This window comes from Anomaloglossus baeobatrachus, chromosome 2 (assembly GCF_048569485.1).
Source record: "Anomaloglossus baeobatrachus isolate aAnoBae1 chromosome 2, aAnoBae1.hap1, whole genome shotgun sequence".
Taxonomy (NCBI): Eukaryota; Metazoa; Chordata; class Amphibia; order Anura; family Aromobatidae; genus Anomaloglossus; species Anomaloglossus baeobatrachus.
Window position 1 is genome coordinate 499,489,684 of NC_134354.1, and position 27,808 is coordinate 499,517,491.

Sequence of the window (27,808 nt, forward strand, 5' to 3'; positions counted from 1 at the left end):
TCCCCAAAGCATTCATTGCCCTTCCTGGAAGAGGATATCACCAGGGGCAGCACCACAGTTACCTACTACCATTTCTTGCATCACTGCCTTCTGAAGACGAACTTGACCCATGATGATGAACACTGTGGGAGATGTGAGTGCAGCGCCAGCAATCTGTTTCTATTTTTTTAAAGTGGTATTCTGGTTGTAACAAGTTGCCACTAATCCATTGAATAACTCTTAGATCGGTAGGAGCTTTAAGCCTGATTAATGGGGCCCCCACTCATTGGCAGAATCCAAGATCATAGCCAGATCACAGCCAGCACGAGCTGAATTGAGGTGGACTGTTTGATCATAACGACTTCTGCTCCATTTAAATTCTATGACAGTAATGAACACAGCCAAGCGGTCTATTAGGCTATCTAGGAACTTTTTTCTTGTGATCATTGGGAGTTTCGGCAGATTGAACCCAACAAATCTAACAGTTAGTGGAGGAGTGATGGTTTGGAATAATCTGAATACCCCATTAATTAATTAATTTTTATTTGAATGCTTATTAAATTACTAATAGGGAAACAAGTGTTATTGTGTTTTAAATATGAGTTTTATAATAGATTTTATTTTACTAGAGTATTCTACAACCTAAATACTTTTCCTCTTTAACATACCCTTTCATCAAACAGCAATACACTGATTTATCACAATTTACTAAATTAAACTGCTCCTATATTAGAGTACGATGAACCGTTGTCTTGCAAATTGCAATCATCAGCAGAGCTTTTATCATTAATTCCTACTTCCTGCCAGTCATACCCTCCTAGGTGGTATTGGCATAAAAGGCACAATACAATGCTCATTATGAACTTACTGTATTGTAAATGAATGTCAAATGATGCAGAAGTGAATTGCAATTAGAGCTTCCATTTAACATGAAGCAATCAATAGTTGTTGTATGGTGTAGAATATACACAAATTGTAGAAAAGCAATAGCTTGTGACAAAATAATTACATTCACTGCTTGCTTTGTATGGAAAGCAAATACAATGCAGTCTTTTTTTACTTATTTTCAATATCTCTTTTTTTTACTTCTAAAACTCAAGCTCTGCAAATATCTATTAGTTAGTTATTAGAGCCACAAATTACAATTTCTTATAGAAACAGCTTACCCTTAAAAAGAACATTAGACCAAGGTATTGCAAGGTTTGTCTGAGCTTTTTGAATATTCCGCTACTGACGCATTCCCAAGTTAAAAACATAGAATTCACTATTCTCTTCTGTAATTTGGAAATTACTTGCCTATTCAAATTTCGGGTTGGTGAAGAAAAATCGGATCCCATATTTACCATTTCTGTAGCATCCAATTTTTCTGGATATATTGTCATGGCGGCATGGTGGCTCAGTGGTTAGCACTGCAGTCTTGAAGCGCTGAGGTCCTGGGTTCAAATCCCACCAAGGACACTATCTGCAAGGAGTTTGTATGTTCTCCCTGTGTTTGCGTGGGTTTCCTCCGGGTACTCCGGTTTCCTCCCACACTCCAAAGACATACAGATAGGGACTGTAGATTGTGAGCCCCAATGGGGACAGTATTGCCAATGTATATAAAGCGCTGTGGAATTAATAGCGCTATATAAATTAATAAAATTATTATTATTATCAACATAGGAAACTGTATTTGATTATCTACATTTTAAACTGTTGATTTATAAACAGTGATGTCACATGGATGTAAAACCAAACACATGGATGATTCACAGATAGTGATTGGCGGACTCACAGATAACCAGGATCGGCGGACCTAACCGAATAAGTCTTTGGGTACCAGAATCCAAACATCAAAAATGGTGGTAGAAGGGATTAGGTGATAAGAGCAGGCGTGCTGTACTTACCAAGGCTGCGTCACGGTGGTAACTGCAACCATTCACAGACGCTGCTGGGCGGGGAAAGCAGTGCATATGCTTTAGCCTAATGAACGGCCCCGGAAGTGAATGGGCGGCTGCGGGAGCGTACAGTCTTACCAGAGCCTCGGTAAGTATGAAACACCACTCGTTTTATTATTTTTCAAGTTATTTTTTTTTTTTAGTTTTGTATTACCCTAGTGGCAGACCAGGATCATTAGCTGGAATTCCCTGAGAATTCCAGGCCTGGATTTGGCATTTGGATACTTTTTAAACCGCGCATGTCTGGACCTTACAGTCCGGGTCTGCCCATCATTATTCACGGATAAAAATCATACAAGTATAATGCATGAAAAACAAATAATTTTTCATATGCTCAGGTTACTGAACAAAAAGAACAAAAATAAAGTGGGCTCCCATATGTTCAAAATGATACAGGCAAGAAACTGAAATACTAGGATACTGTAAAATGGAGCAATGAAACAAAACTGGAACTTTTTGGGTCCATGAATTAGAAGTATGTATAGAGGAGGAAGAATTAATCATACACTGTAAAAAACACCCAACCTACACTGAAGCAAGGTGGTGGCTCAGTAATGCTCTTGGGCTGCTTTACTTTTTCTGGCACTGAAAACCTGCTGTCAGGATTCTCCAGTGCTGGCAGCAAAACTGAGTGGTCCTGTGTCCACAAGCATACGGTATGCAAACTCCTGGCAACATTCTGACTAGACATCTGCGGACTTACTCAGGTCACTCAGGCCATGCATGTCTAGTAGGAATGTTTTTGAAAGTATACAGTACATATTGCATACTTGTAGTCACATGACTGCTCTGTCTCAACACCAGCATAGGAGACCTCACAACATGCAATGTCAGCACTGTAAGGATTCACAAGTCTGCAGCCACAAAGAGTAACTGCAGACTTTCATGATAAACTTGGACAACCTTCAACCCCTTTATGACCTAGGATGTTCCTATACATCCTAGGTCGCCTCTTTCACTTTAATGCGGGCTCCATAAAGGCCGTAGCGAGCATAAAAAAATCAAAACTCCTGTTTTTTTTAGTCACCGCAACATTGCATTAAAATACAAGAACAGGCGATCAAAACATTTCATCTACTCAACAATAGTATAATTAAAAACGTCAGCTCTAGACGCAAAAAACAAACTATCAGTGAGCCCCGGATTCTGAAAAATGAGAACATTATGGGTCTCGGAAAAGCGTAGACCTTGTTATTTTACGAACGTTTGAATTGTTTTCACCACTTAGATAAAAGTAAAACTATACATGTTTGGTATTTACGAACTTGTACCGACCTGGGGAATCATACTACCAGGTCAGTTTTACCATATAGTCAACATGGTAAATATAAAAACAATTGTACAATTGCACATTTTTTTTTTTGCAATTTGACCGCACTTGGAATATTTTTCCCATTTTTCAGTACACTATATGGAAAACGAAAAAAAGGGGTTAAACACTAAGGGGCACTTTGCACACTACGACATCGCAGGTGCGATGTCGGTGGGGTCAAATCGAAAGTGACGCACATCCGGCCTTGCTGTCGATATCGTAGTGTGTAAAGCCTTTGTGATATGATTAATGAGCGCAAAAGCGTCATAATCGTATCATCGGTGCAGCGTCGGTCATTTCCATGATTTGGAAATGACCGATGTTACGATGTTGTTCCTCGTTCCTGCGGCAGCACACATCGCTGTGTATGAAGCCGTAGGAGCAAGGAACATCTCCTACCTGCGTCCTGCAGCTCACGCCAGGTATGCGAAAGGAAGGAGGTGGGCGGGATGTTTACGTCCTGCTCATCTCCGCCCCTTCGCTTCTATTGGCCGCCTGCCATGTGATGTCGCTATGACGCCGCACGACCCGCCCCCCTTAATAAGGAGGCGGGTCACTGGCCAGAGCGACGTCGCAGGGCAGGTGAGTGCATGTGAAGCTGCCGTAGCGATAATGTTCGCTACGCCAGCTATCACCATGATATCGCAGCTGCGATGGGGGGCGGGGACTATCACGTGCGACATCACAGCATCGGCTTGCGATATCATAGTGTGCAAAGTGCCCCTAAAGACAAGGTTTTTTTTATTTAATTGGCTTACTTCAAACATCATTAAGTTTATAAATATTTCTAATAAACTTAATTTACAAAAGGGGGGGTTACGAGATCACTATATCCCCAGGTAAATAATATTTCTGAAGATAACAGGTTCCCTTTATCCTGCAATTGTTCCTTTACCTATTTGGGATTAAAAGGTACACATTCACATTGCTACTTTTCCTGAATGATAGGTGTAAATACTACACATACTGTATATGTTATAGGGGAAATTATTTTTTTTGCTTCCGGCTATAATTTATGCATAATAATTTCTATGTGATCTGCAATTTCCAGAAGATGCTGCTTTTCAGTTTGCAGTTAAGACTTCTAGGATTGTTGATCACTTGAGCAGTGAAAAACAGCCGCGTTCACTTGCAGTCAGCATTCAGAACAATTTCCCTCCAGGCTACTTTCTGTGCTACTAAGAAATGAACTAAGAATGTCCATTGCCTTGCTGAGTGGCAGACACATTCAGTACTTAGAGGAGAAGCATGTGTCTCTTCAGAATAGAGGATTAGGTTCAGTATGCTAGAAATGAGCAAATAAAAGTACGACTGCTATAAAAGTGTGATGCTCCATAAGTGTTTAACTCCTATGCTTATTCATTTGACTCTGTACCATATGGGGAGAGGATGCTTGGCAATCTTCTTAAAGTGTAATAAAGCCACAGCATCTGAATGTGAAAAGAAAATATGTCTTTGATTTACTGCTATATATATAAAGTAATTAAACATTAAAGCACTACACCAGCATTTTTGTTTTTCTTTATTTCAATGCTGGAGTGCTGTTTTAAATGTAAGTCCCCTGCCCCCTGTCGTAAACTCACCTTCCAGCATCTTTTCTTTTATCAGCGCTGGTCCAGTCCGTCTTCAGGAGTTTATGACCTGCCGGCAGCTCCAGTGTTTCATGGAGCAAACTGAATGTCACAACTCAATACAACGCTATTAAAGAGCCTTGGGTCTCATAGACTTGCATTGGTCAATTGTGGCATAATGTCTGACTTCTGGACAGTCAGACGTTATGAGCACTATATGGCTCCGCAGGACCGGATTGGTGACAAAAAGAATGAAGCTGCTAGAGGGTGAGTACAAAAATGGGACAGGGGACTTACATTTAATCCCTTCATGACCTAAGATGTGCCGATATGTCATAGGTCGTGTCTCTAGCTTTGATGTGGACTAGCACCCCAAGCTCGCATCTTTCCCTGTGCTTGTGGGCTGATCTGATCAGCCGACATGTGCCTCTAACAGATAGTTATCAAAGCATATAGTCGTATTGTAGTGCCCCTGAACCACTCAGGGAACCACTAGGTACTGCATCCTCACCAGGATGCAGGGCCTACCCCCAGGGACCTGGAACACCAGTACCAGTGACATCTGCACACACTAAAATCCCAGTTTCTACTCCAATCCCAGTTTCCACTCCACACCAGGGGTAGTTAGCTAGTCAGGCACCAAAAGCATGGCCACCTAGAGAGCAGAGCCAGTCCAGGGGATTAGACAGTCTGGTGGGAGGGGACAGTCGGTCAAGCAGAGTCAAGCAGGGTGAGATTGTAGAGAGATGTGCCTAAAACTGGGTTGTGTAATGGTGAACCGGGGGCACAGGAGAGTGGTCACTAGGGTAGGTCACCCGATTACCACTGGGACCAGAGCACCGACGGGTCACAGGGCCCTAGGTCAGACGTCAGCTTCATGCGGCCTGGAAAATACCTGCACAGTGAGGGGACCTCCATGGACCTCTGCTGACTCACAGATCTGGGGCCATCAGCAGTAACGAGCGGATCAGGGTTCGGGACCATGGATTAGCCCTACAGGGTCCACACTGCCTGCCTTACGGACGAGGAGACTGCCAAAACACAGTTGGGCCCCAAACCAGCTCCAAGCTACGGGGACCCAACCACATTGGGGGTGTCGGGGACAGAGTAACCGAGTTATCAAACTGGCACTGGAACTACAGGGACCTGAACCAGCTGTCCAAGGTCCCAACTGTGAGTAAAGAACTGTTAACTTACAAACTACAGTGTGGCCTCCCTTCATTGGCCAAAGTCTCCTCCATACATCCCCCGGGGCTCAACCCTACCTGTGGAGGGCCTACAACCACAGCTGCCATTACCACCAGCCCTAGGGATAACCAACTCAGCAGCGGCGGTTCCACAATCTTAACCGCAACCCACAGGTACCCCATAGCCCTGGGTGACACAATATAATTAATATGGGCTTAAAGTGCAGACTTTCAGCTTTCACTTCAGGTATTCACATCCTAATTGGTGTAAGGATTTAGGAATTACAGCTCTTTAATATGTAGCTGCCTGTTTTTCAAGGGAGAAAAAAACTTATTAAAAAATTATCTCAAAAACTCTTGAATGGGCTGTATGAGCTATTCTCTCATTAATCCATCATCATTTAGGCCGGTAAAAGGTCTGGAGCTGATTCCAGATGGGGCAATAGCATTTGGAAGCTGTAACTGTGAACCCACAACATGCGGTGAAAGGACCTCTCAATGAAAGAGAAACAAATCATCATTAGGCTGAAAAAAAGAAGAAATCCATCGGAGAGATAACAGAAATGTTAGCAGTGACTCAAACAATAGTTTACTACATTGTGCCAAAACAAAGGTACGCACTAATACACAAAAAGGTCAGGACGTTTACGGAAAACAACAGTGTTGGATGACCTTAAAATATTTTACATATTGAGGAAAAATCCTTCACAACATCCACCGAACACTCTTCAGGAACTAGGTGTTTCAGTATCTAAGTCTACTATAAGGAGAAAACTTCATAAGAGCAAATACAGAGATTTCACCACAAGGGGCAAACCATTGGAAGGCTAGATTAGTCTTTGCCAAAATACATCTAAAGAAGTCAGCCCAGGTAAGGAAAATCATTCTTTGGAAGGATCAACATGTACCAGATTGATGGGAAGAAGAAAGTATGTGGGAGGCTTGGAATAGCTCATGATCCAAAGTAAACCACATCCTCTGTAAAACATGGTGGAAGCAGTGTGATGGCATGGGCATCCATGGCTTCCAATAGTACTAGGTTACTAGTGTTTATTGATGATGTGATTGAAGACAGAAGCAGACGGATGAATTCTGAAGTGAAATATATATACGTATATATATATATATATATGTATACTTTCTGCTCAGATTCAACCAAATGCAGCAAGGTTGATTGGACGGCGCTTCACAGTACAGATGGACAATGACCTTAAACATACTGTAATAGCAACCCATGAGTTTTTCTAGGTGAACAAGTGGAATATTCTGCCATGGCCCAGTCAATCACCCAATCTCAACCCCATCGAGCATGCTTAAGATAAAACTTACGACAGAAAGACCCACAAACAAGCAGCAACATAAGTGAGCTGCAGTAAAGGTCTAGCAAAGCATCACAAAGGAGGAAACCCAGAGTTTGTTAAGGTTCATGGCTTTCAGACATCAAGTAGAAGCCTGCAAAGCATTCTCTCCAAAGTATTAAAAATTAACATTTAATTTATGGTAAACCAGAATTCTCCAATTACTTTTAAGTCCCTGAAATTAGGAGGTTTTGTAGAAAAATAATTGCAATTCCTAAACATTTCACAGTATATTTTTGTTCAACCCCCTTAATAAAACCTTAAAGTATAGTCTGCACTTCAGTTGCATCTCATTGAATCGTCATTCAATTGTTTTGTTTTAATTAGTTAATAGTGTCATGCAGAACCCAAACCACGAAGATTCGGCCACTGTCCAAGTATTTCTGGACCTAACTGTATGTCACCTATGACTGTACTCGGTTTCATTGCGATTGGGCTGTTTTTTTTCTTGCAGCCAAATCACATCTCTTAAAAAATTGAGAAACTGCAAATGTCACAAATGTTTTTGGCAGTGCGGCGTATCTAAGAATTTCTACCGTGCACCACTATGTAGCTCCAGACTTAATGTTATAAGAGTCTTGTTATATTTTGTAGCGCGATGTATCAAAAAACTGTAAAGATATTACTAAGGACAAACAAAAGAAACATCTTTAAATCTCCTCAGTGTATGTGGTCCATAATCTAAAACAATGGGCTGTTATCCGTTTAATTAAATCACATACAGAACTGCAAGACGTATTATAGTCCTATTATTGTGAGTAAACAGCTTTTCTTAGTAATTGGCTGCTTGTTACCTAATAAAACAGTATTATACTTGAAACAAATAACCTTAATAATTTCCCTACGAGATACCAGACAAAATATTTCACAGAGCAAAGAGATTATAAAACAATTACTGCTCTAGAGCCAAGATTAACATTTAATAAATCAATATATTCCGTTACTGCCAAACTGTGTAAGTAGTCTGATTTGCCAAGCGTGATCCTAATTCAGTGTCACGGGATATCGGATATCGGCTGCACTCTGTAACTGTGATGTAAGCAGCCAAATAAATTGTACATAAGCTGCAGCTCATGGTGTGATGCTCAACTGGCCTGTAAATTATAAAGCTTTAATATCGGAAAGTCTTACACGGTTTCCAAAATCTATCTGATAATAATGGACAGTTTGTGAAATGTATCCTTGGAGATAAGACATGCAATGCATCCACTGGTGGACACAGACAGACAGAAAAGGGCCTCGGTGCAAGAGCAGTGCCCCCTTGCTGCCCAAGAGTTCATCATAATGCACAATTCCATCTGCATTGGAGGTAGAAATGAAACCCAGACCTCTAGGGCCACTATGCGCCTGCACAGGCTGCACCAATCATATGTCCACCCCATGTGTGTCATACATTACAACATGCAAGGGTTTATTCCCATTTTCATTGATGGGCATAGTTGGATAGTATTTGTGAGAAAAAGTATGTTTCCAATTTACTGTATGTTAAAATCCATCCCCCCCCTCCACTGATCTTATGGTCTTATTTTTTTATGTTTGCTGCTTATTTCACTGATTAGCCACTAAAGAAGAGTGGGCCTGTTGAAGTTCAGGTTCTGTTTGGTCAGCCAGACTTTAGATAAAGTTCTGTTCTGGAATCGGACTTGACCTGAACCTCATTGGAAGTCAGTAATTGGGCAGTTCAGCTCTCCACCCACAAGCAGCCAGCCACAAACCGGGCCCTTCCAAGGAAGGAAGAGGTTTTTAATTCATTTATTTATTTGTTTTTGTACACACTACATCTGATAACGCTGCTTTTACCCCCAGTGTGAGCCAAGCACTGCAAGTGGCTCGCACTGGGCCAAGCAACGAGTGTACCTGAGAGCACCGATGCTTGTTCGAGTGCTCAACATACCTAAAGCACCTGAACTGCAAACTAGAACATTATTTTTTTGTAAAGTACATGTTCTGTATGAACGCTGAACTTTACCATTCCGGCTCGCTCATCTCGACTAATCACTGCTGTGTTCTAAAAGTCGTAGCTAACCATGCAAAGTGCTTACAATATCTTTACAATAGAGCTTGATAGCACTGTCCTGAAGCTGTCAGGGGATTGCTAAAGCATGCTTTGATGTCACTGCACTCCAAAGATACAGAAGCAAAGCTTTGTCATATTACAACATCAGCGTGTGCATAGTTTGGGTCAGCGGCCCAATAATACCACTTTTAAACTGTCCATCAAGGAGAAGTGCACTGAGTGATGATCTCCTGCCAAGGTTAATGAAATAACTAGTTTATAGGGAATTTTTGAGAACACAAAAAATATTCTATTCTCTTTTGTGCCACATGAAGTAAGGCAAAATTGCTATTCCTTGATAAACACTGAAGAGGTAGTGATATTCCTCAAATTTGGGAAGATCTTAATTCTTAGAACAAGCACCAAAATCCTTAATCAAAATACCTAATTCAAACTATCACTGTATTTTCCCTGAAACTCCTTTAGGGCATGTTTACATGGGGCGGATACGCTACAGTATTCTTAAGATACTGTGGGTGGAAAGTCAATAGTGTATTATAGTATGGAATTTTAGCGGATCTCGCACACAATGTGTAACAAATTTGAGTGGAATCTATAGGGAAATTGACCTGAGTTGCACATTCTAAATCCACACAATGTCAATTTTTGCTGTGTTCCGGCAGAGCTCACCCTTTGCAAGGCACATGGAAAATTCATAGCAAATCTATAGATTTGTCCCAATTATTTTACTGGTAAATAATGTGTCTTGTTGAAATACTCTAACATTTTTGTTCTAAGATGGGACTAAGCAAGAAATATTACTGACTGGATTTCATGAGGCGTATATTATTGTACAACTTTATGATCAAATGGAAAAAGCTAAATGTAAAGTCTATAACAGCCTTATTATCTCCAGGTTTGTAGAAAACACTGGGATAATCCTGTCTCCTTCATACTCTTATTGAATGCTAAAGTAGTTAGCTCATCTTCTTGGTGTTGTAATGGTGTACTTTCTAAATCCATTCCCAACAGCATAGCTGAAGGGGAAAACATAGGATCAGCTAGATTTTGTAAAGCTGGAGGCAACTGAACTAGTAAAGGTGAAAGGCCAAGAAAAAAGCTATAGAATATATTTTGACTGTATGAGGTTCTCTGGATAAAGTTGCACATTTTTTCCCTCCTGGCTATGCACCTTGCCTAAAACTCAACCTAAATGTAGTTATATAGCAAAGAATGGTTAAGTTTGTTTGAACTATGCAAGCAAAGAGTTAAAATTTCTCTCAGCCGGTCTAGCCTGCTCCAATGTAATCACAACCAGTTCCATCCAGAGTTAACACAGACTACCAATATAGTAGGTGTAATCAATAATCAGACTATCTAGGCTCAGCAATGTGTACTTCTTACTATATCTGTCTATGGCTAGGGCTACCCTGTCTTTTAATAGAATGACCGTGTATCCTGATGTGAACAATAACTTATACATTTCATCACTACACTTAGTCCATGAAATGCCAGGGAGGGCACTGTTGGCAGCTGCTGCCTGCCTAATTAGTGGAGTTACTGTGCCGCTGCCTTTCAGCCACACATGCACTTCTTTTCAGAGCAACTGGAGCACTTATGATTCACAACAAATCAAATTCCTGGCAAAATTCAATGAAGCTAGTGAATTAGAATTTCAAAACATCTACACATCTCTACCAAAATTATTTTCTGTAGGCAAGTGGGTTGGCAGTACTGCCCTCTCCCACTAGGTACTGTTACATCATCACACCGCCCTTGTCCACCTCCTCCTCGCATACCAAGCTCCATGTGTCTCTTCCGCAAGCTGTGAGCTCCACCGCAGCCACATCATTTCCGCTCACCTGAGCTGATATGTACCAGGTAAAAATCAAATTAAATCGCCCACCTCCAGATCACCGCATAGCACACCTTTCCAGAGTGCCAGTCACCAGCGCTGCCTGACTCCCCCTGGCTTCCTCACAGTGATTACACGTTCATTCTATTCTATGTAGCATTATGTTACGGTTTGGGGTTCTGTTGTGCCTCTAACCAGTCCAGTCCAGTCATTGACTCCCACATTGGGGTCAGTCAACTCTGCAGTGCCACCTGGCCGTTGCTTGAGGCATCAGGTGGCTAGAGTTTGTATAATCCTGAGCCTAAGTGGTCATGCAATCATACTGAGCATGTGTGTGATGTCATCAATGACAGGGCGGCCACTGATTGGTCAACAGTGACATCAACAATGATGTGGCAGCCTCTGTATGGCTGCAACCGACGTCATTACCACTTGTCATGTGGCCTGGACCAGGGAGGCGGCTATAAAAGGTTTGTAGCTCCACTCATCGGCACGCGAGCATCTCATACTGCATGCTGACAGCAAAGGCTGCTATCCTGGCTGTTAGGGTGATTGGGTTCCATCACCATTTTCCTGCAGAGCTTGGGGCAGGTGTGTGTATGGCTAAGGACAGTGACTACATCAGGGCTAGCTAGGCATCGGTGCCAGGTATTCGTATCCGTGCACACCTGTACTTTGGTACGGTATATCAACCATTGTCCTATCATTCCTTGGGTACCCGGTAATGCTAACCAGGTGACCCTCGTGGTCTGACGTGCCCCTTTCACATGTGACCAGTATTCTGTAGTGCCAGTGGCAGACTTGTATATATGTGCCAGCCCTGGGTACCCAGTGATGCTAACTGGGTAACCTACTCGGTCTGACGTGCCCTCTATGCACATGACTTACTCCTTTGTACCTGTTCACGGTCTGACGTGCCCCTGTATGCACGTGACCGGTTCAGCGGTAATGCCCTAGGTTTCCCAGTGATGTTAACTGGGTTACCTCTCGGTCTGACGGGTTCCTACACCCATCGATACCTGTTGCAATTCCTTTTGGTTTTGATGTGTCCCTACACACGTGACCATTATCCATGTAGCTGTGAGGTTAACAGGGACACGCTACACGTTGGGGTGTGCCCTTAAACATCCCCTCATTTCCTTTGGGTTCTCCTGAGTTGCTGTATTGCGTTCTCCTGTCCCATAGTGCCTGGCGAACTTCGGGTGATGATAGGTTTCATATTATTTATATCCAACCGTCCCCTCCGTAACACATTGTCTTTCCAGTGTTGGGCACACATAATTTTGGAATCATTTATCTTCTTTTATGTTTCAGTAGTCACCACTAGGTTCTTATGTGTATGCACTCCCTTTCCTTTTTTTTCCCCTTCTCTGGGCTTACCCCATATCCACAGCTTGTAAAGTTTCTCAATATATTCTTCTCATTCCATTTTTTACCCTCTTTCCCTCTCATATTCATATTGGTACCAATTTTCCTATTGCTATGGTTATTTATATGGCATTACTCTTATGGTACTATCCCTGCTACACAAATATTGGTCTTTTCTGACATACCCTAATACTAGTATATAGGTTCACCATTTTGTACTATTTAGTCTCACTGTATACTTTTTGTATTACACATATGATTCTTTGTACTGTTATAAGCATTTGTGTCATATATTTTGTGTAACTTCTTTAGTATATTCTATGTACATATTGTATCTTTTTGATAACTGTAATATAGGTGGTAAATATACTTTGGTCATGTACTCATATTCTGATATATTGTACGCTTTCTATTTACCGTATTTGTAGTGTATGTTTGATCAAGATCTCTGTGACTGAAACCTCACTTAAATGCACCTGTATAGCCACTATTAAAAAATAATTCTTCAACTAAAGGTTTGAGTGCCGGGTTCTGTTTTGAATTTATATACTATATGTAGTGGGATCCTACCCGTGCACCACCACTTAAAAAGGAGTGTTGTGTTTCTTTCATAAAATAAAGGTACTCTTACTAGACATTCTCCCGGCTCAGTTGGCAAAATAGCGTCCATGAGAAACCATTGCAGCAGAGTAATTGTTTTCTTAAGACCCTGCTCAACACTCTCAGCTACTTTGCGATGGAAAACTTTAAGGAGCAACGTGAAAACATCAAATTCTATATATAAAGAAAAAGAAAACAGCAGCAAAGGGATTACCGTCTGAGAGTATGTCAGGAATTAGAAGAATAGGCACAAACTGATCCTAATTTTTTTTCAAAAGTCATCACAGGGGCTAAATCTTGTGTTATGACTATGATCCTAAAACAAAACAGCAGTCCAGCCAATGGAAGACAGCTTCATCGCCCAGACCAAAAAAAGCAGGCACGTGAAATCAAATTTGAAGTCCATGATGGCTTTTTTTTACATTAAGGGAGTCGTTCACTTTGAATTTGTTCCTCAGGACCCCACAGTGAACTAACATTACTATCTGCAAGTTATGAAGCGTACAATGAGGCAGTGAGAAAAAGCAACTTGAATTGTGGCGATCAGGGGACTGGCTGTTTTATCATGACAACGAACCTGCCCACAAAGGGTTGAAAATCAACCAGTTTTTGGCAAAAAATGGCTTCACAATGGTTTCTCAACAGCCTTACTCACTTGACAAAGCCACATGCAACTTCTTATTCCTAAGAATGAAGAAAAACTAAAAGGGAAAGCATATTAGGGACATAGTAGAGGTTAAGGAAAACTAGCTGGAGGCACTTAGCAGCACTTCTTTAGAAGAATATAAAAAATGCTTTGAACAGTGCAGAAACCGTTAGGACAAATGCATTTCATCCAATGGACAGCATTTTAAAGATGTTTAATGTCTCCAAGATGTTATCATGAATCAAACATTTTTTAAATAAGTAATTCTCATTTTTTATACACAGTATATATATATATATATATATATATATATATATATATATATATATATATATATATATGGGGTTACCCCCCAAAAATGAGAATTACTTATTTAAAAAATGTTTGATTCAAAGTGAATTTATTTAAAAGAAAAAAATATATATATATAATATAGATATTTAAAATAAATTTACTTTGGTCTCAAGACTAGTACAGTATGGGAGAAAAGTCATGATAGTTGGATCATGATTCATTATTTTTGTTTTATCTTTGTCATGCCACAATAAGTCACGGCACTATAACCACTGACAGGTGAAGTAAAAATCACTGAGAAAGCGTGGAGATGGGATATAGCAGGCTGCATGTGATTATTCCATTCTTGAAGTTGATATATTGGAAGCAGGAAAAAAGGGCATATGAGACTCTGCTAAAGGACAAATTGTGATGGGGTCAGAGCAGGGGTGGGCAATTATTTTTCCCTAAGGGCCACATGAGAGCTTGTGACTGGTGTGGAGGGCTGGACCAATAGGCTGAAATTAATTCTGCTCAATATTAACATATAAATTAAAAAAAACCTTTTACACAGGATGACTACTCCCATAGCCTCTTTTTTATACAGTATGAGACCTCCATATAGCCTTTCTATATACAGTATGAGCCCCCTACACTGCCTCCCTATATACAGTATGAGCCCCCATACAGCCCCCTAGTTACAGTATGAGCTCCCACATAGCCTCTTTATATAAAGTATGAGCTTACAGTCTCCTAAATGCATTATGAGCCCCACATAGCTTTCTATATACATTATGAGCACCAATTAGCCTCATATATAAAGCATGAGCTTCCACATAGACACCTATATACTTTATGAGACTCACAGAGCTTCCTATATACATTTCTGAGCCATATATATCCTCCTATATGAGCCACCACATAGCCTCCTATATAGAGATGAGAGAACATTTCAAAGTTTGGTTCTCCGATTTTTGACAAACTTCCCGATGTTCGCCAGACGATCTGCCAAATGGTTTTGAAACCTAAGGCAGAGAAAACACCTTTAGGGGGTTGAAAAGCTTTCAAAACAGCAAGAATATGTTTTGCAGTACAGCCTCACTGTTTTGACATAGCCAATAGCTTCCTAGACTATTGGCATAAGAAATAGAGAGATATATTGAGGTGGATGAGAGACAAATGTACTGTAGGGCTGCTGCTCCCACAACCCTTCCAGTACAGACAAGACACAACTTGGAGACCCATCTTGGAGTCTTGATAATTAAAAACATTTCAGGAAGACAGCAGGACAGTGGCATCAATTCCCCCTTCATTTCCCCATAGTGTCTTTGCACAGCAGTCAGAAATGGTCCATACATGCTGTGGCCTGGCATATCCATTTTTAAAATCAAGAGGTGGATGAGTGACAGGATTAGGCTTTTCGGCCTGTTACTCCAAGACCACTGGCACTACAGGCAAAGGATAATTTGAAGACCCTACATGGAGTCTTCCCATTTCCAAAAATTAAGGTCAGACAACAGGAAAAGTGGCAACAATTGGCACAGACTACAAATAGTAGAACCCAGCAACATGGATGCGTGGGACCATCCCTATAACAAGGCTTGAACTGCATTTCTACTTTCAATACAGACAGCCAGATGACAGACAGGCGAAGGTATTTTGCTCCCAGAACCCTGGCAATACAGACAAAAGAAAAATTTGGAGATCCTACTTGGAGTCTCCACATTTACAAAAATTAAGGTCAGACAACAGAAAAAATGGCAACAATTGGCCCAGACTACAAATAGTCCAACAAAGCAACATGGATGTGTAGGACCAGCCCTGTAACAAGGCTTGAACCAACATTTCTACCTTCACCACAGACAGCAAGATAACAGACAGGCATAGACTGGTGCTTCCAGATCCCCGGCACTACCCAATCTCCTAGTCTGCAAAGTCTGGGACTGTGACTCATTTGTTCATCTTTATGAAACTTAGGCAGTCTACACTTAGAGGGCAACCAGATGCGCTTAGTTGTCAATACACTGCCAGAAGCGCTGAAGACATGTTCTGATAGAACACTCTCTGTCGGGCAGACCAAAACTTCCAAGGAGTGATTAGTGAGCTCAGGCCACTCTTCCATTTTTGAGGACCAAAATACACTAGGGTCCAATCCACCATTTTGGCATCAATATTGAGTTCTAGATACTCCCGCACCATGCTCTCCAGTCATTAACTATGTATCAGAATTCTACTCTTCTTCTGCTGGTGCATGTGACGGTCTAAAAAATGCCAAAACTCACAGAAATTGCTTCTGCCACTTGAACTGCTGCTGCTGCTAATGTTTCTGTGATGATGTTTCGATGTTTTCGTGGCTGGAATTCTAAAACTGCAATGCACACTGTGTGCCTTCCCGCTGTCTTGAGGAAAACTACTGTTAAGATGGTGTACAAGCTTGTTTCAATACTCCAGCATCTGTAAATCCCTTTCCAGGGGGTGGTGGGAGGCATCTTGCTACATTTACTTTTGTACCATGAATCTAACAGATGGCAACCCAGCAATCAGCACTATTTCTAATCCTAACACTACGGACATCATTTTGCAGATACTGCAGCAAGAAGGTGCTCATGTGTTGGTGGATTCAATGAGGTCCAAGTCCATGTTGTGTTGCTCAAGCTTGCCTTCTCCATCCTCTCCCACCAACCACAGACAATGGAGACAGGATCAAAAAGACAAATTGGACACAATTTCACCCAAACACCCCAAAAATGGCCAGACAAAATTCTTGCCACTTTTCAAAATTGTGGGTAAGCAACTTTGTTTCAAATATGTGATGTTCATTCACACTGACCTGTGGCAAGTAACAGGTCCGGGCAATATGAAAATCACACCTGAAAACAGAAAAAAAGGGCAAACGTTGACTCAATCTTTGCATTGTATGTTTGTGTGCGGCACTAAAAGAACTGTATGAGAACTTAAACCAAACACCAGAATTTTCCTATATAACCTAAAACCAGTGCTATATTGGCACTATCAGGCTGATTCTCTACATACCTTTAGTGGTAAGCTTGGATGTTTAGGTTTTGAAACAAAAGAAAGTAAAGTTTATAAAATCATCAGCTTCTTGAGTGACAGCAGCTGCGGATTACATAATATATTCATATTTATCCCCTCTACCTGTTAGTATTAGTATTACTATTATACAATCGATTTAATGCTTGACTTGCAGGACCTGTGTCAGGTCATACACATGCGACCAGAAGGGGCTGGGCCTCAGCCAATAAAAATGTTGCTTCCTGGTATCAGCTGTGTTGGCGGAGGCCCCGCCCCTTCTGGTCACATGGGTATGATCTAACACAGGTCCTGCAAGTCAAACATTAAATCAATTGTAGATATAACTATGAAATTATTATCTGATCTTCAGCTTCTCTCACTCAAGAAGCTGATGATTTTATAAACTTTACTTTCTTGGATTTCAAAACCTAAACATCGAAGCTGACCACTAAAGGTATATAGAGAATCAGCCTGATTGGGCCAGTATAGCACTGGCTATATGTTATATACGAAAATCCTGGTGATTGGTTCCCTTTAAGAACCAAAAATTGTTGAAAGATATCAACAATCTCAAGGTTGCAAGGGGCTTCTGATAAGTCTTTGGCTTTGTGATCTTATTTTGTTTCTATGGTAACGAACGTTACATGACATAAAAGCCTTATCTGTCTAATATATGTTTTAAAAAGTCTGTTTGTTGCTTATGGCAACAGTGTTCTACACATACAAGAAAACAAAATGGTGGAGTCTGATGCGATATTCACAGCAACTGAGAGCAGAGGAGTGATACAATTCTTGTTTCTGCAAGGAAAGTCTGCAAAGCATATTCATGGTGATATGTTGCAGACATTGGGGCATTATTGTCCTTCATATTCCACAGTTAAGAACTGGGTTGTCAAATTTAAAACGAGACACTTCAGCACCAATGATGAGGAATGTCCTGGACGACCGAGAGTGGTTGTTGTTCCGGAGATCGTCGATGCTGTGCACAACCTCCTACTGGAGAATCGACGAATTTCAGCTAAAGCAATAGCAGACATCATGGGGATTTCCCGTGAACATGTTTGTTTCACTATCCATTAACATTTGGACATGAAGAAGCTATCTGCAAAGTAAGTCCCCAAATGTTTGACAACAGATCAGAGAAGCATGCGATTAAAAAACGTCCCAGTACATTTATCAGCGTTTCCGGACTGTTAAGAACTTCTTGGATCAACTGGTCACTATGGATGAGACCTGGATTTATTTGTATGACCCTGAAACTAAAGGAGCAGTCAAAAGAGTGAAGGCACAGTGGTTCTCCTTGTCTAAAGAACTTCAGGGTGCAAAAATCAGTCACTAAGGTGATGGCGTCTGTATTCTGGGATAAGGAGGGTGAGCTGCTAGTGGACTACCTTCAAAAGGGTTCCACAATCATTGCAAGGTATTACATTGAACTTTTGGACCAATTCAAAGCAGCTCTGAATGCAAAAAGATGCGGCAAGCTGTCCAAAGAAATCTTGTTCCTGCAAGACAATGCCTCTGATCCCACAGCCCAAGTGACCATAGCAAAATTGACAGAGTTGGGCTTTCAGCTGGTCGACCACTCAACTTATTCACCAGATCTAGCTCCCTCCGATTATCATCTGTTTCCAAACCTGAAGAAACACCTCAAGCTTACCAAATTTCACACCATTTCTGATGCCATGGCTGCTACGGATGCCTGGTTTGAGGCACAACCAAAATCCTTCTTTTTGGTAGGCTTACAGAACTTGGAATACCGATGTAAGAAGTGTGTTGACATCAGTAGAGAGTATGTGGAATAAATGTAAAGTTTCATCAACCTATCTCGTTTCTTTCTGGATAAAGCCAAAGACTTATCAGCAGCCCATCGCACATATCCATCTCTTTTTACCATGGAGAGCAACATAGTCATGAAATTTACAACCCATGGAACTGTAGCTAATCTTCCTGGATGTGAGCGGCAAAGAAAAATTGCTGAAAGGTTGCAACACAGGTTAGCCCAGATGGTGGATTAACAGCCTCAATCAAGTTCCAAAAAAATTTCAAGCTGTCCTGTAAGCATGAAACATTCATTTACATTTGAATGAAATGAAACGCTAAAGCAGGAGACCCAGGAGGACCCCACTGCTAACTCGGAGACATAGAATCTAGATTTCAGTTTGCCAAAATGTACATGAGCAAGCCAAAATCCTTCTCGAAAAGCATCTTGTGGAGTGATGAGCCCAAGATAAAGGTTTTTGTTAAGCACCTCATTCTACTGTTTACTGAAAACAGAATAATGCCTACAAAGAAAAGACCACAGTACCTACAGTCAAATATGGTAGATGTTCAAAGATGTTTTTGGTTGTTTTGGTGTCTCTGGCACTGGGTGCCTTGACTATGCAAGACATCATAAAATCTAAAGAATATGAGAGACCTGGAGCTGTTTGAAATTGAAGCGTGATCCAATTTTCCACATGAGGGGTGTAAGAAGTTCATTGATGGTTATAGGAAGCGATTGATTGCAATTATTTATTGCAAAGGATGTACAAACAAATATTTAGTAAAGGATACCAACAATTTTGTCCGGCCCATTTTAGTAGTTTTGTGTGAAATTATGTCCAATTTGTCTTATTTTTCCATTTTTTTGTTGTTATTCCAATAGACACAAAGGAAATAAACGTGTATAACAAAAGGTGTAATTACAATGGTTTTCTGGGAGAAATACTTCATTTTCTAGAACAATTTTAAGGGTGACAACTAGAGATGAGCGAACCGGTCGCGGTTCGGCTCGAGGTTGGTTCGCCGAACGGACCTCCCGTTCGAGTTCGGTTCGTCGAACGTTCGACGAACCGAACTCGAACTGCATAGGAAACAATGGCAGGCAATCACAAACACAGAAAAACACCTAGAAAACACCCTCAAAGGTGTCCTAAAGGTGACAAACAACTCAAACACATTGGAAAGTGACAAGGACATATACTCATGCGAAAACAAAACAGCTGGACAAGGAAAAAGAGGAGGACACACAGATATAGGCATGGCACGCCCTTCTAAAATCATGTAAAACACCGCAAGGTGACTCCAAGCGGAGTCTCCATTTTTTCCAAAAATTGGGCCACACACACACCCACCCCTTCAGTGGCAGCAGTTGTGCCCCAGTTGTACACTTCACAGCTACATTTGCATCAAGCACATTCAAAAATACGCCATTCTTATCCATCCCCAGGATGACACCGGGGTAGGTAGCAAAGTCTTTGCTGACCCATGACTTGTTCATCTTGGCTTCTTTTAAAAACAATGTAAGCAAGGGTTACTCCAAGCGGAGTCTCCCTTTTTTCCAAAAATTGGGCCACACAGACACCCACCCCATCAGTGGCAGCACTTGGGCCCTAGTTGCAAACAGGATGTTTTGATTTGCATCAAGCACATTCAAAAATACGCCATTCTTATCCGTCCCCAGGATGACACCGGGGTAGGTAGCAAAGTCTTTCCTGATCCCAGCTCTGTTCATCTTGGCTTCTTTTAAAAACACATCAAGCAAGGGTTACTCCAAGCGGAGTCTCCCTTTTTTTCCAAAAATTGGGCCACACAGACACCCACCCCATCAGTGGCAGCACTTGGGCCCTAGTTGCAAACAGGATGTTTTGATTTGCATCAAGCACATTCAAAAATACGCCATTCTTATCCGTCCCCAGGATGACACCGGGGTAGGTAGCAAAGTCTTTGCTGATCCCAGCTCTGTTCATCTTGGCTTCTTTTAAAAACACATCAAGCAAGGGTTACTCCAAGCGGAGTCTCCCTTTTTTCGAAAAATTGGGCCACACAGACACCCACCCTATCAGTGGCAGCACTTGGGCCCTAGTTGCAAACAGGATGTTTTGATTTGCATCAAGCACATTCAAAAATACGCCATTCTTATCCATCCCCAGGATGACACCGGGGTAGGTAGCAAAGTCTTTCCTGATCCCAGCTCTGTTCATCTTGGCTTCTTTTAAAAACACATCAAGCAAGGGTTACTCCAAGCGGAGTCTCCCTTTTTTTCCAAAAATTGGGCCACACAGACACCCACCCCATCAGTGGCAGCACTTGGGCCCTAGTTGCAAACAGGATGTTTTGATTTGCATCAAGCACATTCAAAAATACGCCATTCTTATCCGTCCCCAGGATGACACCGGGGTAGGTAGCAAAGTCTTTGCTGATCTCAGCTCTGTTCATCTTGGCTTCTTTTAAAAACACATCAAGCAAGGGTTACTCCAAGCGGAGTCTCCCTTTTTTTCCAAAAATTGGGCCACACAGACACCCACCCCATCAGTGGCAGCACTTGGGCCCTAGTTGCAAACAGGATGTTTTGATTTGCATCAAGCACATTCAAAAATACGCCATTCTTATCCGTCCCCAGGATGACACCGGGGTAGGTAGCAAAGTCTTTCCTGATCCCAGCTCTGTTCATCTTGGCTTCTTTTAAAAACACATCAAGCAAGGGTTACTCCAAGCGGAGTCTCCCTTTTTTTCCAAAAATTGGGCCACACAGACACCCACCCCATCAGTGGCAGCACTTGGGCCCTAGTTGCAAACAGGATGTTTTGATTTGCATCAAGCACATTCAAAAATACGCCATTCTTATCCGTCCCCAGGATGACACCGGGGTAGGTAGCAAAGTCTTTGCTGATCCCAGCTCTGTTCATCTTGGCTTCTTTTAAAAACACATCAAGCAAGGGTTACTCCAAGCGGAGTCTCCCTTTTTTTCCAAAAATTGGGCCACACAGACACCCACCCCATCAGTGGCAGCACTTGGGCCCTAGTTGTACACTTCACAGCTACATTTGCATCAATCACATTCAAAAATACCCCATAATTAACCGTCCCCAGGATGACACCGGGGTAGGTAGCAAAGTCTTTGCTGACCCATGACTTGTTCATCTTGGCTTCTTTTAAAAACAATGTAAGCAAGGGTTACTCCAAGCGGAGTCTCCCTTTTTTCCAAAAATTGGGCCACACAGACACCCACCCCATCAGTGGCAGCACTTGGGCCCTAGTTGCAAACAGGATGTTTTGATTTGCATCAAGCACATTCAAAAATACGCCATTCTTATCCGTCCCCAGGATGACACCGGGGTAGGTAGCAAAGTCTTTCCTGATCCCAGCTCTGTTCATCTTGGCTTCTTTTAAAAACACATCAAGCAAGGGTTACTCCATGCGGAGTCTCCCTTTTTTTCCAAAAATTGGGCCACACAGACACCCACCCCATCAGTGGCAGCACTTGGGCCCTAGTTGCAAACAGGATGTTTTGATTTGCATCAAGCACATTCAAAAATACGCCATTCTTATCCGTCCCCAGGATGACACCGGGGTAGGTAGCAAAGTCTTTGCTGATCCCAGCTCTGTTCATCTTGGCTTCTTTTAAAAACACATCAAGCAAGGGTTACTCCAAGTGGAGTCTCCCTTTTTTTCCAAAAATTGGGCCACACAGACACCCACCCCATCAGTGGCAGCACTTGGGCCCTAGTTGCAAACAGGATGTTTTGATTTGCATCAAGCACATTCAAAAATACGCCATTCTTATCCGTCCCCAGGATGACACCGGGGTAGGTAGCAAAGTCTTTCCTGATCCCAGCTCTGTTCATCTTGGCTTCTTTTAAAAACACATCAAGCAAGGGTTACTCCAAGCGGAGTCTCCCTTTTTTTCCAAAAATTGGGCCACACAGACACCCACCCCATCAGTGGCAGCACTTGGGCCCTAGTTGCAAACAGGATGTTTTGATTTGCATCAAGCACATTCAAAAATACGCCATTCTTATCCGTCCCCAGGATGACACCGGGGTAGGTAGCAAAGTATTTCCTGATCCCAGCTCTGTTCATCTTGGCTTCTTTTAAAAACACATCAAGCAAGGGTTACTCCAAGCGGAGTCTCCCTTTTTTCCAAAAATTGGGCCACACAGACACCCACCCCATCAGTGGCAGCACTTGGGCCCTAGTTGCAAACAGGATGTTTTGATTTGCATCAAGCACATTCAAAAATACGCCATTCTTATCCGTCCCCAGGATGACACCGGGGTAGGTAGCAAAGTCTTTGCTGATCCCAGCTCTGTTCATCTTGGCTTCTTTTAAAAACACATCAAGCAAGGGTTACTCCAAGCGGAGTCTCCCTTTTTTTCCAAAAATTGGGCCACACAGACACCCACCCCATCAGTGGCAGCACTTGGGCCCTAGTTGCAAACAGGATGTTTTGATTTGCATCAAGCACATTCAAAAATACGCCATTCTTATCCGTCCCCAGGATGACACCGGGGTAGGTAGCAAAGTCTTTGCTGATCCCAGCTCTGTTCATCTTGGCTTCTTTTAAAAACACATCAAGCAAGGGTTACTCCAAGCGGAGTCTCCCTTTTTTTCCAAAAATTGGGCCACACAGACACCCACCCCATCAGTGGCAGCACTTGGGCCCTAGTTGCAAACAGGATGTTTTGATTTGCATCAAGCACATTCAAAAATACGCCATTCTTATCCGTCCCCAGGATGACACCGGGGTAGGTAGCAAAGTCTTTCCTGATCCCAGCTCTGTTCATCTTGGCTTCTTTTAAAAACACATCAAGCAAGGGTTACTCCAAGCGGAGTCTCCCTTTTTTTCCAAAAATTGGGCCACACAGACACCCACCCCATCAGTGGCAGCACTTGGGCCCTAGTTGCAAACAGGATGTTTTGATTTGCATCAAGCACATTCAAAAATACGCCATTCTTATCCGTCCCCAGGATGACACCGGGGTAGGTAGCAAAGTCTTTCCTGATCCCAGCTCTGTTCATCTTGGCTTCTTTTAAAAACACATCAAGCAAGGGTTACTCCAAGCGGAGTCTCCCTTTTTTTCCAAAATTTGGGCCACACAGACACCCACCCCATCAGTGGCAGCACTTGGGCCCTAGTTGCAAACAGGATGTTTTGATTTGCATCAAGCACATTCAAAAATACGCCATTCTTATCCGTCCCCAGGATGACACCGGGGTAGGTAGCAAAGTCTTCGCTGATCCCAGCTCTGTTCATCTTGGCTTCTTTTAAAAACACATCAAGCAAGGGTTACTCCAAGCGGAGTCTCCCTTTTTTTCCAAAAATTGGGCCACACAGACACCCACCCCATCAGTGGCAGCACTTGGGCCCTAGTTGCAAACAGGATGTTTTGATTTGCATCAAGCACATTCAAAAATACGCCATTCTTATCCGTCCCCAGGATGACACCGGGGTAGGTAGCAAAGTCTTTCCTGATCCCAGCTCTGTTCATCTTGGCTTCTTTTAAAAACACATCAAGCAAGGGTTACTCCAAGCGGAGTCTCCCTTTTTTTCCAAAAATTGGGCCACACAGACACCCACCCCATCAGTGGCAGCACTTGGGCCCTAGTTGCAAACAGGATGTTTTGATTTGCATCAAGCACATTCAAAAATACGCCATTCTTATCCGTCCCCAGGATGACACCGGGGTAGGTAGCAAAGTCTTTGCTGATCCCAGCTCTGTTCATCTTGGCTTCTTTTAAAAACACATCAAGCAAGGGTTACTCCAAGCGGAGTCTCCCTTTTTTTCCAAAAATTGGGCCACACAGACACCCACCCCATCAGTGGCAGCACTTGGGCCCTAGTTGTACACTTCACAGCTACATTTGCATCAATCACATTCAAAAATACCCCATAATTAACCGTCCCCAGGATGACACCGGGGTAGGTAGCAAAGTCTTTGCTGACCCATGACTTGTTCATCTTGGCTTCTTTTAAAAACAATGTAAGCAAGGGTTACTCCAAGCGGAGTCTCCCTTTTTTCCAAAAATTGGGCCACACAGACACCCACCCCATCAGTGGCAGCACTTGGGCCCTAGTTGCAAACAGGATGTTTTGATTTGCATCAAGCACATTCAAAAATACGCCATTCTTATCCGTCCCCAGGATGACACCGGGGTAGGTAGCAAAGTCTTTGCTGATCCCAGCTCTGTTCATCTTGGCTTCTTTTAAAAACACATCAAGCAAGGGTTACTCCAAGCGGAGTCTCCCTTTTTTTCCAAAAATTGGGCCACACAGACACCCACCCCATCAGTGGCAGCACTTGGGCCCTAGTTGCAAACAGGATGTTTTGATTTGCATCAAGCACATTCAAAAATACGCCATTCTTATCCGTCCCCAGGATGACACCGGGGTAGGTAGCAAAGTATTTCCTGATCCCAGCTCTGTTCATCTTGGCTTCTTTTAAAAACACATCAAGCAAGGGTTACTCCAAGCGGAGTCTCCCTTTTTTCCAAAAATTGGGCCACACAGACACCCACCCCATCAGTGGCAGCACTTGGGCCCTAGTTGCAAACAGGATGTTTTGATTTGCATCAAGCACATTCAAAAATACGCCATTCTTATCCGTCCCCAGGATGACACCGGGGTAGGTAGCAAAGTCTTTGCTGATCCCAGCTCTGTTCATCTTGGCTTCTTTTAAAAACACATCAAGCAAGGGTTACTCCAAGCGGAGTCTCCCTTTTTTTCCAAAAATTGGGCCACACAGACACCCACCCCATCAGTGGCAGCACTTGGGCCCTAGTTGCAAACAGGATGTTTTGATTTGCATCAAGCACATTCAAAAATACGCCATTCTTATCCGTCCCCAGGATGACACCGGGGTAGGTAGCAAAGTCTTTCCTGATCCCAGCTCTGTTCATCTTGGCTTCTTTTAAAAACACATCAAGCAAGGGTTACTCCAAGCGGAGTCTCCCTTTTTTTCCAAAAATTGGGCCACACAGACACCCACCCCATCAGTGGCAGCACTTGGGCCCTAGTTGCAAACAGGATGTTTTGATTTGCATCAAGCACATTCAAAAATACGCCATTCTTATCCGTCCCCAGGATGACACCGGGGTAGGTAGCAAAGTCTTTCCTGATCCCAGCTCTGTTCATCTTGGCTTCTTTTAAAAACACATCAAGCAAGGGTTACTCCAAGCGGAGTCTCCCTTTTTTTCCAAAAATTGGGCCACACAGACACCCACCCCATCAGTGGCAGCACTTGGGCCCTAGTTGCAAACAGGATGTTTTGATTTGCATCAAGCACATTCCAAATCCACAAGCATTTACTCTCCCCAGGATGACACAGGGGTAGTAAATTCCTTCTGGATCCATGACTTGTTCATTTTGATGAACGTCAGTCTGTCCACATTGTCACTGGACAGACGCGTGCGCTTATCTGTCAGCACACACCCAGCAGCACTGAATACACGTTCAGAGACAACGCTGGCAGCTGGACACGACAAAATCTCCAAGGCGTAACTGGAGAGCTCTGGCCATTTTTCTATGTTTGAAGCCCAAAAGGAGCAAGGCTCCAGTTGCACAGTCATGGCATCGATGTTCATTTGGAGATACTCCTGTATCATCCTCTCCAGCCGTTGAGTATGTGTCAGACTTGTTGTCTCTGGTGGCCTTGCAAAAGAGGGTCTAAAAAAAGTATGAAAAGATTCCATAAAATTGCTGTTACCGGCACCAGATACGGTCCTACTGGTACGGGTAGACTGGTGAAGATGACGAGACCGTCCCATGTTTGTCAAGTTACAACTGGGAGATTCCCTCCCTGCACCTGCACGGTTGTTTGGTGGAAAAGCCGAGCTAAGATCGAGTAACAGCTTCTGCTGATACTCCTGCATACGTGCGTCCCTTTCTATGGCTGGAATTATGTCACAAAATTTGGACTTGTACCGGGGATCTAATAGTGTGGCAATCCAGTAGTCATCATCACTTCTAATTTTGACAATACGACTGTCATGTTGGAGGTAGTGCAACAAAAAGGCACTCATGTGTCTTGCGCAGCCATGCGGACCAAGTCCACGCTGTGTTTGTGGCATAGAGGTGCTACCCGTTCTTTCTTCCTCTGACATCTCCCCCCAACCTCTTTCAACTGAAATTTGACCAAGGTCTCCCTCATCCGCTGAGTCTTCCATGTCCATGGACAGTTCGTCCTCCATTTCTTCATGTTCTCCTGCACCTTGCTCAACATTTCGCCTGCTACTATGCGCCCTTGTCGATCCCTGTTCCCCATGGTCCCATGCCTGCTGCGTTGGTGATGATGAACGTCTGGACCTTGGTGATGTTGTTGTCCCTTGCACATATGAATCCTCCTGTAGTTCCTCCCCTTCATGTTGTCCCACCCCCTAACTCCGAATAGTGTTTAGCGTGTGCTCCAGCATGTAAATGACTGGAATCGTCATGCTGATAATGGCATTGTCAGAGCTAAACATATTCGTCGCCATGTCGAAACTGTGCAGAAGGGTGCATAGGTCCTTGATCTGAGACCACTCCATCAGGTTGATCTGCCCCACCTCTGCATCTCGTTGGCCCAGGCTATACGTCATGACGTATTGCACCAGGGCTCTGCGGTGCTGCCACAGTCGCTGTAACATGTGGAGAGTTGAATTCCAGCGTGTCGCCACATCGCATTTCAGGCGATGAACCGGCAGGCCGAAAGACTTCTGTAGCGATGCAAGTCGCTCAGCTGCGGCGCTTGAACGCCGGAAGTGAGCAGACAGTTTTCGTGCCCTGTTCAGAAGGCCATCTAGGCCGGGATAGTGTGTTAAAAATTGCTGCACGACAAGGTTCAACACGTGAGCCATACAAGGTACGTGTGTCACCTTGCCCAGGCGAAGGGCCGCACCCAGGTTTGCAGCATTGTCGCACACGGCCTTACCAGGCTGCAGGTTGAGTGGAGACAAC

General features: G+C 42.9%; 1 protein-coding gene across 10 annotated transcripts in view; it reads right to left on the reverse strand.

Moving 5' to 3' along the window:
- DMD (dystrophin) overlaps positions 1-27,808 on the reverse strand; it is a 4,177,531-nt gene that overhangs the window by 716,121 nt on the left and 3,433,602 nt on the right. The window lies entirely within an intron of this gene.